General features: G+C 46.2%; 1 protein-coding gene across 1 annotated transcript in view; it reads right to left on the bottom strand.

The window, feature by feature from the left end:
* IVNS1ABP (influenza virus NS1A binding protein) overlaps nt 1-13333 on the bottom strand; it is a 59520-nt gene that overhangs the window by 42064 nt on the left and 4123 nt on the right. The gene's annotated exons all lie outside the window — the stretch shown is intronic.

Genomic DNA, 13333 nt, shown 5'->3' with positions numbered 1-13333 from the left:
GGCAACATAATATTTACTGTTATTCTAAAACAAATGGGTCAAGTTTTAAATATCAACGGATAACTGTTAAACCTTGAGTGAATACATCCAGTATAAAGTAGAAAATACAGGTTCATGCAACCATACTTCGCCCAAAGCACTACTCAAATTAGTAGATTAGTATTAACACAAAAGAAACAATGCCAAGTAAAAAGGTTTTTGTTTGCACTGATAATTGCTTCAATCAGGTATGAGGCTGTTCAGAGCTGGTGTTTATATCAGCAATGGGTGACCTTGAGGCTGACCGTTTGCTTCAACCTTTATAGTACCATGAACAACTTAATAAAAAGAGAAGACTCTAGCTCACAAACAAATCCCAGAGGCCAGTTCACCAAGGAGGTGATTTACAAAGCGCACAAGAGGGTTACCATATCAAATCTTTGCAGAAGCTATGTCACACTTCTCAGACACTCCGGATAAAGTTACTATACAGGTTAATCAGCACCAATGACTGGGAGGCGTGAGACCCTGTAAGGTACCTCTTCAAAATGCTGTGGCCAGACACCAAATATCTGGGCATTTCCTTTAAAAATGTTATTACAAAGTATCAAAAACCGGGTTATATATATTTTTTCCAACTCTAACAAACTAATGTGGCGTATATATAATACTGGACTGCCTATAAATTACTACTAACAAACTAATTTGAAATCATTATGCTGATCATTATTCTATCCTGCTTATAATGCTTGCTTACCGATCAGCTAATGCATGTCAGATATAGGTAATACTCCAGACCAAGACGCAATAATGCACAACCGGTTGTGCTTTTTTTATTTTTTATATCTTTGATTTTTTTATGAATGTTTATGTAATTTTAGGATTTGTTGCCATTTTCCTAAATGTGAATAAATGTTTTATTAGTGATCAATTTAATTCCTTGTGATTGGGCAGTGAGGGAGGAAGCAGATACTCCTAAACCCCAACAAAAATATATTACCACCCAGCCTGTGCAGTCTTCCGGTCATCAAACTTTGGCTGCATAGAGCTCTCCAGTAATAGGGTCTATGCATGGCTGGGTTTTGGGTTAGGTTACATTGGCTTTCCTGGGTATTGGCTGCCAAGGGCTGGTCTACCTGGGGGTACCTTATTTATTTGTGTGGTTGTGGGGGCTAGCTGTGTAGAGGAACTGGTCTGTGGCTGCTCAGTAATGTTGCTGCAGATTGGAGGGGTGGTTCCTCTATAGGTCTACCCACTAAAAACTTATCCTGGCTCTAGATTTTAGGCAAAGTTGTGAAATCCCTGCTTATACCACTCTTCCACCAAAATCACAAGCGGGAATGATCGCCAGACTCCACTGCAATTCGACAGGAGTCATTCCTGTGTAAGCCCCGATCACAATGAACTTAGGCAGCACTGCAAAAGACTATGGGTGTCTTGTCATGTTCACAAAAGGGAAGGCTGAAGACTGCACACAGCATAACTTCTCCAGCTTTCGCTAGTCTGGCCAGTACGCAGCTTTAGTCGCTCACTGCTCTGCAATATCCAGCCTCCCTTCGCTTAACCAACTTTGCATCAGTGTGCTCAATCTCTTCACTAAAACCTTGGACGATACAATGGAAGAAATGCCAGGTAGTTTGGCCCAAGATTTTCTAGGAGCCATTTCAACTGACCTTTGTTGCCATAGCAGTGGAAATGGGGTATTAGGTTACGGTCACATGTCAATTTTAGCACACCTTGCAAAAAAGTGATGGATTCAACATCAGGTTTGAAGACACCCATATTTCTTTCTGGCAATATATATATATATATATATATATATATATATATATATATATATATATATATATATATATATATATATATATATAGCGTGTGGTGCGCGGCGGCACTCGAATAAATGAGACAGACTGCAGGGCTTATCCCAACGTTTCAAGACCTTTCGGTCCCTTTATCAAGGTGCAGAAGACAAAATAAATAAGTGACAAACATACCTTTATGCTGATCCAGGCCGTTCGCGCGCGATCAGCATAAAGGTATGTTTGTCACTTATTTATTTTGTCTTCTGCACCTTGATAAAGGGACCGAAAGGTCTTGAAACGTTGGGATAAGCCCTGCAGTCTGTCTCATTTATTCGAGTGCCGCCGCGCACCACACGCTATCTACAAGCACCTTCGGGTACATTTGTCGGCGGGCACCGGTTTGTTTACCTTCATTGGGTCAGTGGAGTGCCGCATCTATCAAAACTATATATATATATATATATATATATATATATATATATATATATATATATATATATATATATATATATATATATATATATATATATATATATATATACACATACAGGTCGAGTATCCCGTATCCGAGTATCCGTTATCCGAATTATTCCGAAATACGGACATTCCAGAAAGTGAAAAAAAAATTTTTTTTTGCTAAAAACTCACTGGGGACATTTGTAACAGCATCACTGGGGACATGATATGTAACTGGCACTATATATGTGCAAGACAATGATTGCTTGGCATTCAAATTCAGTGCTGAGATAGTACACACATTTTGTTTCACGTTTTGAAACCTTGTTTTTTGAACAATTAAAATATATTTGTGTGTATTTTATGTGGTAATAAAATATATTTGTGTGTATATTATGTGTTTATACAGCATACATGCAAGATACTTCAAAATACATCATTGAAATATTAAAATATTCCGAAATACGGAATAATCCGTTATCCAAAATTCTCCTGGTCCCGAGCATTTTGGATACGGGATACTCAACCTGTATATATATATATATATATATATATATATATAGTGCAGGGATGCATATTGGCCTGAACAATACAGGCAGTTATTTTTCTTTACCAGAGTATAAAAACAATTAATGGCAGATTGTTGAGGAAAACTTGGACAATCCTCAGCCATTACTTACAGTTCAAATATCCGCAGCTATTAAATAAATATTAAATAAATAAAGAATTAGGACCTAAATGGATTCAATCGGACTTTGCTTTAGAAGGTCAAGTGTTCCCGCTAGGCTGTTTGGAGAGGGGCCCTGCCCGATTTTAAAGGGCAAAATGCGCCCTGCCACTCTGGCAGCGCTCCACTAAAACAACCTGTCTGTCCCCTCTGGCACTTCCCCGGCAGTGTACAGTCTTCCGGGTGGTCTGGTCCACCCCCTTCAAGGATGCCGGCGGCTGGGCCCGCCCTTTTTTGTCCCAACGAGGGCACGTCCCTTTTGCGTCTGCGGCGGCCCGGGACCTCCCAAAACAGTGACGTCGGCGGGCCAGGTCCTACTCCCTTACGCTGCCCCTGTGCAGCGGCGCTCTGCCCGCCATAGTTCCTAGAAGTAACACTAAAGGTGCCCACACACTAGAACGATTTTTGGGCCGATTGGCCGATTTTCGATAAATCGGCCGATATATCGGCCGATATTTACCGATAATCGGTCGAAAATCGGCCGATGCTCGCTCCCGTGGATCTTTTGCTAAATCTTCTGATCTTACGTGCTGCACAAAAGATCAGAAGATTTAACAAAAGATCCATAGGAACGCACACGGGATCTAAAGAAAAATCTTTGGTAAAGATGTGCGCTTGCCTGAAATCTTTTGTCCAGATCGGACAAAAGATTTGAAGGCTAATTTATGCGCACATCTTATGATCACAGATCTTTCTAGTGTGTGGGCACCTTAAGGTCAGCACCTTCACTGTCTGTAAGGAACGCCTTCCAGAGAGATATATGTGGAGGAATGGTCTATCTCCTTTAAGAAGTGTGAATGGACTTTATGTAGGACTTTGGTTGTGAATTGGTTGTATCAAACAATAGGTAGAAAGGTCAGAAACTCTGTTTAAGATGTTGAAAAGCCAAGTAGTACATTGTTCTAATATTGCGAGGGGCTGCAGAGAACAAGATAAGCAGCTACTGTACATAATTAACCTACAGCCTGAAGCTCTGCTCCAGAGTCAGAGCCCTAATACAGGTGTGGCACACAGTAGTGAACCAGCGTTTAGCTGACCAGCCAACTATATATATATATATATACACGTCGGGCACGTGATGTGTGTTATTACCACACTAAATATTTATATTTGAAAAAGCCCAGTCTCTGTTATACAACATCAACCTTGATCAACTTTAGCCAAAGCTTTTAACAGTCTTCTGATCAGACAGAGGATATATAATAATTTTAATAATAACTGACATGACGGCTACTGTCTGGCTACGCAAACAGATTGCTCACTGCTCCCTTTTCATATTGGAAAGACCTGTGATACTACAAGAATTCCTGTGATAAATGTAATAACCTGGGACTTCTCCGAGTAAGCTGTACATGGTGATCACTAAGCTGTGCCCAGTGATCAGGTGACCAAGAACAAGGTAATATATTACAGGAAAACAGAGACAAATACACCGGTCAGCTCTCCTACAGTGGCTAAAACCTGCAATTCAGAGCATTGTCACATATGCATTATTAACCAGTGTGGCCTTTAAACTTTCCCATAGTTACTTTGCTTTAGGCACATACAAGTCTTACAAAAAAAAGTAGACCGTAATTATCAGGCACAACAATGTACTGTCCCAGCTCACAAACAAATGATTATTTCTGTACAGCATGGCTCATGTGAAGGTCACCCACTATTCTACATGACTGCTGTACTTCGCATCCACCCATACAAGCACCAGCCAGCTCACTAACAAACCGACACCCAGGCAAATGTGGTGGAAAAACAAAATTCTATGTGAATAAAGACTTCATATCCCAGTGTATGTTCATAAGTTCATCATTATTCGAAATCTCTAAAATCTCCTATATATTTGGCTACATCTGTCACTCAAAGTGGGTGTCTGTGTCTATAACGCTCTGTTCCTGGACTTTCCTCTTAATGTGTGATTGCCTTCATCTGTGCTGAACACCTTTCTGAGAAATTAACCTGTTTAAAACAGGTGATGGCAATCATACATTAAGGGGAAGTCTAGAAACAGAACATTGTGTCCCTCCTGGAGAGGGTCATGTTGGGAGGTATGTGACAGAGAACCAGCCCAGTGAGCCCACAGACAGTGCCAGACACCCACTGCCTTCCCATGTTGCCCAGCACTGCTACTCCACAGCCACCAGGTGAGCGCCCCCCTCCCGCGATTTGCGGCAAAACCTCCCCCCCCCCTCCCGCGATTCGCGGCAAAAACACCCGCTCCCCCGCGACCCCCCCTACCGCGATTCGCAGCAAAAACACCCCCGCGACCCCCCCTCCCGCGATTCGCTGCAAAAAGAACCCCCCCACGACCCCTCCCGCAATTCGCGGCATAACCACCACCCCGCGACCCCCCCCCTACCGCGAATCGCGGCAAACCCTCCCCCGTGACCCCCCCCCTATTCGCTGAAAAAACACCCCCCCCGCGACCTCCCTCCCGTGATTCGCGGCATAAAGAACCCCCCGCGACCCCCCCTTCCGCGATTCGCCCCAGGATTAAATGGCACATGCAAAACACTGACATGGCTATGGTCGACAATGAAAAAGGTTGACATGAGTTTTTGAAGATTTATTTTTAATTTTTTTTTATTTTTTCATATTCATTGTCATGTGTCGACATGGACACCAATGAAGTGGCACACTTATGTCAACATTTACATGTGTTGACCTTTCTGTGTTGATTTTTTCTTGTGGCGATTCGCGTCACACCCCCCCGCAACCCCCCCTCCCGTGATTCGCGGCAACCCCCGTGACCCCCCACCTCCCGCAATTCGCGGCAACCCCCCAATGGAACCCCTGTGAACCCCGCCATCCCACGATTCACGGCACCCACCCCCGCGACCCCCCCTCCCGCAATTCGCGGCACCCCCCCGTGATTCGCGGCAGCTCCAGAATTAAATTGCACATGGAAAACACTGACATGGCTATGGTCGACAATGAAAAAGGTTGACATGAGTTGTTGAATTTTTTTTTTAAATTTTTTGAATATTTTCATATTCATTCTCATGTGTCGACATGGACACCAATGAAGTGCCACACTTATGTCAACATTTACATGTGTTGATTTTTTCTTGTGGCGATTCGCGTCACACCGCCCCCCCCCCACAACCACCACTCCCGCGATTCACGGCACACACACACACCTCCCCCGCGATTCTCGGCCCCCCACCCCGTGACCCCCCCTCCCGTGATTCATGGCACACCCCCCGCGACCCCCCCTCCCATGATTCGCCACAACCCCCGCCCCGTAACCCCCCCCTCCCGCGATTCGCGGCACCCACCCCCGCGACCCCCCCCTCCCGCAATTCGCGGCAGCTCCAGAATTAAATTGCACATGGAAAACACTGACATGGCTATGGTCGACAATGAAAAAGGTTGACATGAGTTTTTGAAGGTTTTTTTTTCATTTTTTTTATGTTTTCATATTCATTCTCATGTGTCGACATGGACACCAATGAAGTGCCACACTTATGTCAACATTTACATGTGTTGACCTTTCTGTGTTGATTTTTTCTTGTGGCGATTCGCGTCACACCCCCCCCGCAACCCCCACTCCCGCGATTCACGGCACACACACACACCCCCCCGCAATTCTCGGCACCCCACCCCGTGACCCCCCCCCTCCCGTGATTCACGGCACACCCCCCGCGACCCCCCTACCATGATTCGCCGCAACCCCCGCCCCCGTAACCCCCCTCCCGCGATTTGCGGCAACCCACCCCGCGACCCCCCTCCCGCGATTCTCTGCAATCCCTCCCCTCCCGTGATTTGCAGCATCCACACCGCCACAACCCCCCCTCCTGCAATTCGCGGCACCCCCCGCGACCCCCCCTCCTGCAATTCGCGGCACCCTCCGCGACCCCCCCTCCCACGATTCGCGGACACCTAAGTTGCAATACAGGGCATCTTTCATACAATTCTAACCATATTTCTCATATACAAACGTTCACAAATTAAGGGGGCGCAGCCCCTTACGACGGTGTGAAGAGTGCCCGTAGGGCGCGATGAATCACCTAGTTAGTAATATAATCCAATGACCTTCATAAAAGGTTCACCTACTAAAATAAATGTAAGTTCTACAAAAAGAACTATATCTAAACCTATGTAGTGTTCACGCTAGGCTGTTTTAGCGGGGCGCTGCGCCCTGCCCGATTTTAAAGGGCAAAATGCGCCCTGCCCCTCTAGCAGCGCCCCGCTAAATCAGCCTGCAGTCTGTCCCGCCGGAGTGCCCGGGCCGTTGCATCGCTGAAGGGGGCTTGCTCGGCCATGGCTACGTCCCGGCAGCTCAGTGACGTAGTCATGGCCGGGCAAGCCCCCTGTAGTGACGCGACGGCCCGGGCACGCCCCCTGTAGTGACATAAGCGTGCCAGGTCCGCCCCTCCAGCGCCCTGCCTCATTTGGTTCCTAGAAGGAACCCTACTATGCAATAAAAATTATAGCGGGGGGGGTGAGAATGTCAATATATTTTAACATTTAAAACATGCACTTATATTTCCACCCATTTGTTTCCTCATGTGGTTTTTAAAGTAACTGCATGAGTCAGTCAATGATGACATTTCCAGTGCATTGTGGAAAAACTGTACACGGCAAGAAACATCCCATCACCTGGGAGCACTGCCACTTCCATGGGAAGAAAACCGCAGTGCCTCCTTATTCTTCTGGCAGTCATGTTGTTTCTGTGTATAGATCAGAGACTAGGTATGTGTGGTCTGCTTGTCCAGTACAACAGCTACGTGTATGTCCCCCTTACATACTAAAAAAATAGGATTTTTCTCCTAGTCCATATGGGATACTGGGTTCAATACTATGGGGATAGAGTTCCTCCGCAGGAGACAGGCACATAAGATCTTTCACTGTGGGTGCACTGGCTCCTCCCCTCTATCACTTCCCACTTCCTCTCAGTTAATGAAAAACTGTACCCAAGGAGAGGCAACTGTATGAGGAGGTATGTGAATAAGTCAGTGTGGTGAGATTTGCACCAGCACACCACAGTCAAACAAGAAACAGCAGATGAATACTTAATATTCAGATGTCACCGAGCAATTGAAAAGTGTCAGAATTGATAACAAGGCCACAAGCCAAGCAATTGAAAAAATGTCAGCATTGACATCAAAGCAACAAGCCAACATAACTGAAGTTACAGTATGTTAAGTTTCAGAGGTTAGACCTCACTGGTCCGACTGGACAGCAGAGTATCCGCACAGAGGCGGGCGCCCAGTATCCCATATGGACTAGGAGAAAAGGATTTACCTGTAGGTACCCAAAATCCTATTTTCTCTACCGTCCAATGGGATACTGGGTTCAATACTATGGGGAGGTCCCAAAGCTACCAGAACGGGCGGGTATGTGCGGAGTCTGCTGTAGAACCACTTGTCCGAACTGGGAATCCTCCCTGGCCAGAGCGTCAAACTTGTAAAATTTAACAATGTGTGTTGACCTGACCAAGTTGCAGCTCTGCAGAGCTGTAAGGCCGAGACACCTCGGGCAGCTGAAAACATTGGCAGACACAGGAAAAGGTTATCGGTTCTCTGCATCTTCCAATCTCAGCATCATATTGGAATTTACATGATGCAGAAAAAAAAAAGCTGCTACTAGAGTACTTCTGCTTCTAGAATAAACATGGGTCAAGGATTAGATGATATGCAGATGCAGAAGTGATATCACAAATTCACATTTCTTTAGCGAAAATAGGATAGAATTACCAGCAGCACTACATAGTTTATTTAGAACAGCTCTAGTAACTATGCAAGGCTGACAGAGCAGACATGATGAATAAAAAATAAAATGCAATGTATGCGCTATATAATACCCCTTTCAGACATACTACCCGGGATTTTAGACCCGGTTGAAACCCGGGTTTTTAAAAATCCCGGGTCCATTGCAGGTGCGCAGGACCCGGGATTTTAGAGGACTAAAATCCCAGGTAGAGCCTTTCAGACATACCCTAGTCCCGAGATTGTGTGCGCGTGAAAAATCCCGGGATTTTGCCATATGTCTGAAAGAGGTATAAGAAACTAAATAAATAAACAAACAAAAGGACAAAGATCAGAGAGGGATCAATTTGTACAATTTTGGTGTGCAGTTTCATAAAATACACAAGTTTGGCATAATTTGTCAACATAGATTTAAAGTTTACATTGAACAAGCCAACATTATCATGATAACATGGACAAAACAGTTCCAGTAGTGTCAAGACTAGTGGGTCCTGCAACTCTGGTGGTGGATATGTCCAGTTGTCAAATGGAGAGTATTCCTCCTAACTCTGCCCTCCTGCTGACTGAACTTACACCTCTGCTTCTATGGCTTAACTAACATTTCAGATGTCAACATTACTGGGTACATTCAGTTAGTTGCGAGGTGGCCCACCACATTTATGCCAAGTCAAAAATAGAAATGTAATACCTACCGGTAATTCCTTTTCACAAAGTCCTTATGGCTGGGCTTGACAATTAAAAAAATAAATAAAAATCTAGGAGCCAGGATGAAAGTGTACGAGCCAGAAAACTAAAAATAGGTAAAGTGCGCACCAAAACGCCACACCACATGGCGCAATGCCCATTACACATTATACCACATGACGTAATACCTATTGCATATTATATTATACTATACTTGCCCATTACACGGTATACCAAACTGCCTGCAGTGGAATGCAGATACAGTGGGAATAAACTGAGTCACTTTTTCTACAACAAAAGACCCCAGGAGTGACTCAGTTTATTCCGTGTGTATGTGTCATTACATATTATGCCACATTGATACCAGGCAGGGGCAGATCCAGAAAAAATGACAGGGGGGGGGGGTGCACCATTACAGGATAGTGGAAGAGAAGGTAGAGGTGCAGGGGGTGTTGCAGAGACAAAGGATGACAAACAGGGGGTGACTGACCGGAAGAATCAGTGAGTAACCAAGAGTGGGCGAAAGGGATAAAGTGACAGAGGGCATAAGCAGTGAGTGACAGGGAGACTGATGGAAAATGGGTGAAAGGGAGAGGTAGTGAGTGACAGTGTGAGACAGGCATCACTGGTTATATCACTCAGTACCCCCCTCTCCATTTCCCCATCCTCTCATTCCCAATAGAAGCAGTACTGTTTACTTTACCTAGAGCAGCGAGTCCTGGCAGAGTTTATTCTGTCAGGGGTGCTGGCAGCAGCCTCTGGTATCTTTGCTATCAGATCCCCGTGGCGGGTAATCATAGCAGGACTCCATTTAGGAGCAGTTGCAGCAGCCGCTGGTGACCCTGTCATCGGACACGTGAGCATTGGCCCAGCGGTGTGTTATACTGTTAGCTATAACATCCAGCGCCGCAGTAGCCAGCAGAGCCGCGCACAACTCAACCGGCTGCAGCTGTCAGAGCAGGTCCGCAGCGTGACTATTTGAAGAGTCAAGACGGCTCCAGAGCCAATCAGGAGCTACCACTGTAGCTCCATGCTCAACTTTTAAATAGCCGCGCCGCAGACCTTCTCTGATACAGCAGCAGCCAGGTGAGTTGTGCACTGCTCTGCCGGCTGCTGCAGCGCTGGCTGGATGTTATAGTTAACAGTATAATCCTCCATGGGGCCCACTACTGTCATTAATTAAAGTCACTCTGCCCGAGGAGTACTGCTTCCTGGCAAAACTGGTCGCCATGGCAACCTGGCACCCGGGTTGTCGAGCCCTGCCTTATGGGATACTAAGAATGATCTTACGACCTTGCGTATTAGAGATTATGCACAGGAGACAGGCACATATACATCTTTGAACTGGGTGTACTGTCTCCTCCCCTCTGAATCCCTACCCACAAACCAGTTAGGGAAAAACTGGTCCCTGAAGGAGTATGAAACATGTGAGAAGGATATGTAGATATCAATATGTTAACCAAACATATGTGTAAACAAGTGGTGAGATTTATACCAGTTCATACAACAATCAGAATGCCACCATAGTAGAACAGGATGGACTACTCACAGTAATCAACTGCAGCAAGACCCCGCACTGAGGCGGTGCCCAGAATCCCATAAGGACTTTGCGAAAAGGAATTACCGGTAGGTATTAAATTCCTATTTTCACTATCATCCTTATGGGATACTGGGAATAGTCTTAAGACCTTGGGGAAGTCCCAAAGCTTCTAGAGGGGGCGGGAACGTGCAAAGACTGTTGCAGTACCGCCCACCCAAACTGGGTATACTCTTTGGCCAGGGAGTCCAATTTGAAAATTTTTCCAAATGTATGCTGCCCCAACCAGGTGGCAGCTCTACAAAGCTGCAAGGTTGACACACCCCGAGCAGCTGCCCGGGATGCGCCCACTGACCTTGTAGAATGCGCCTTCAATCCTGGCGTATCCATATCAGCCACTGCATAAGCCTGCAGTACAGTCGCACGTATCCATCGTGCAATAGACGTCCCATCTTTTGTGCGTCATACAGCACAAACAGGCAAGCCGTCTTGCGGATTCTTGCCGTTCTCTGGACGTACACCCTCAGGGCACGTACCACGTCCAGCAACTCCAGAATCTCCAGAGAACCTGAATAGGCTGGTTTAGGTGGAACAAGGAAATAACCTTCGGAAGAAACTGCGGATTTGTTCTCAACTCCGCTCTATATTAAGTAGGGACTCTTACAGTACAGAGCCCCTAACTCTGAGACTCTGCAAGCAGAGGCCAAAGCCAAAAATATAACAGTCTTCCACGTAAGATACTTCATATCCACTGACAAGTGTTCAAACCAAGAGAATTGAAAAAATGATAGGACCACATCCAAGCTCCATGGTGCAGTTGGTGGCACAAAAGGGGGTTGAATATGAAGAGCTCCCTGTAAAACCATCTGTACCTCTGGCAGCACAGCCAACTTCTTAAAAAAATAAATTTAAAAAAAAATAAAATATATATCGATAAAGATGAAATCTGGACTTTTAAAGGAGCCCAAACGTAGGCCTAAATCTAGTCCAGCCTGCAAAAATCTGAGAAGTCTGTTCAGGTTAAAACCTGCAGGCGGAAAAACATTTTTCACACCACCCTACATATTTTCTCCAATGGTGGTAGTGATTAGCTGTAACTGGTTTCCTGGCTTGCGTCATGGTGGAAATGACAGAGGCATGTAAGCTCTTGTGGGCTAATATTTGCCGCTCAACCTCCAGGCCGTTAAACAAAGCCGCCCTAAGTCCTGGTAAACGCAGGGACCTTGAGTGAGCAGATCACTTCTGAGAGGAAGACCCCACGGCTCCTCCAATAAAAGGGCCTGAAGATTCGCATACCACGCCCATCTTGGCCAGTCTAGTGCTACTAGGATGGCTTCCACCCTTTGGTTTCTTACTCTTTTGAGAACTTTTGCTAGTAGCAGAAGAGGAGGGAACAAGTACACTAGGTAGTATGACCAGGCCGTCGTCAGGGCATCCACTGCTTCCGCCAGAGGATCCCTGGTTCTTGAGCAATACCTGGGCACCTTGTGGTTGAACTTGGACGCCATCAGCCCCATCAATCCACAATACTTTTTGTGCATCAGGAGATGCGAGCCTGACCATTTTCTTAGCACCCCGGCGGACCCCAGTACTGGGAGTACCACCTTCTTGGATAATCTGGATACCGAAGCTTCCACTACTGGAGGCTCCTCCCACACTTTCCTACTAACCGGGTCAAAGGGAAAAGTGGACTTAAATCTCTTGGACAGCTGAAACCGGTTTTCTGGCTGTTTCCAGGCTTCCTTGAATGTGTCATATAAATCTGCCTATTCAGGAAAAATATTAATTTTGCTTTTTCTGTGACACAAAAAATGTACCACTCTCCTGTGCCTCAGCCAGTGGGAGATTCAATACGTCTCCAATAATGAGAGGTTCCAGGCCACACAGTGATGAATGAGCACCCTGTAATGGCTGCATGTCATCATCATCCTCATCAGCTCCATGCAAGTCTGCATCTGAGTATGGCGGCCGAAGCGCTCTTGCGTGACTGGCCTGGAGTGGAGGCGATATTCTCCACCCTTGCAGACAGGACAGATGGGATGCGGTTAATTTCCCGGCGGTCGGGATCCCGGCGGTCGGAATCCCGACCGCCGAAATCCCGAAACTTTCTCCCTCCGTGGGTGTCCACGACACCCATAGAGGGAGAATAAAATAGCGTGCCGAGCGTAGCGAGGCACCGGGCCCGCTGCGTGGCGAGCGCAGCGAGCCCGCAAGGGGGGGCGATCCATGTCCCCCCCTTGTCGGGATTTCGGCGGTCGGGATTCCAGTGTCGGGATTCCGACCGCCGGGATCCCGACCGCCGGGAAATCATATCGGATCCAGGACAGATAGATCCTGCTGCACTTGCTTGGTCTGCACAGTATTTGCAGCCAATTGAGATGACACATTTTGCAGCATAGCTTTTATAACAGATGCCCACTCAGGCTCCTGAGAGTCTGATTGT

This window comes from Crinia signifera, chromosome 8 (assembly GCF_055691185.1).
Source record: "Crinia signifera chromosome 8, ASM5569118v1, whole genome shotgun sequence".
In the NCBI taxonomy this organism is placed as follows: domain Eukaryota; kingdom Metazoa; phylum Chordata; class Amphibia; order Anura; family Myobatrachidae; genus Crinia; species Crinia signifera.
Note: the sequence above shows the minus strand (reverse complement) of the source record. Positions and strands in the feature narration are given on the sequence as shown.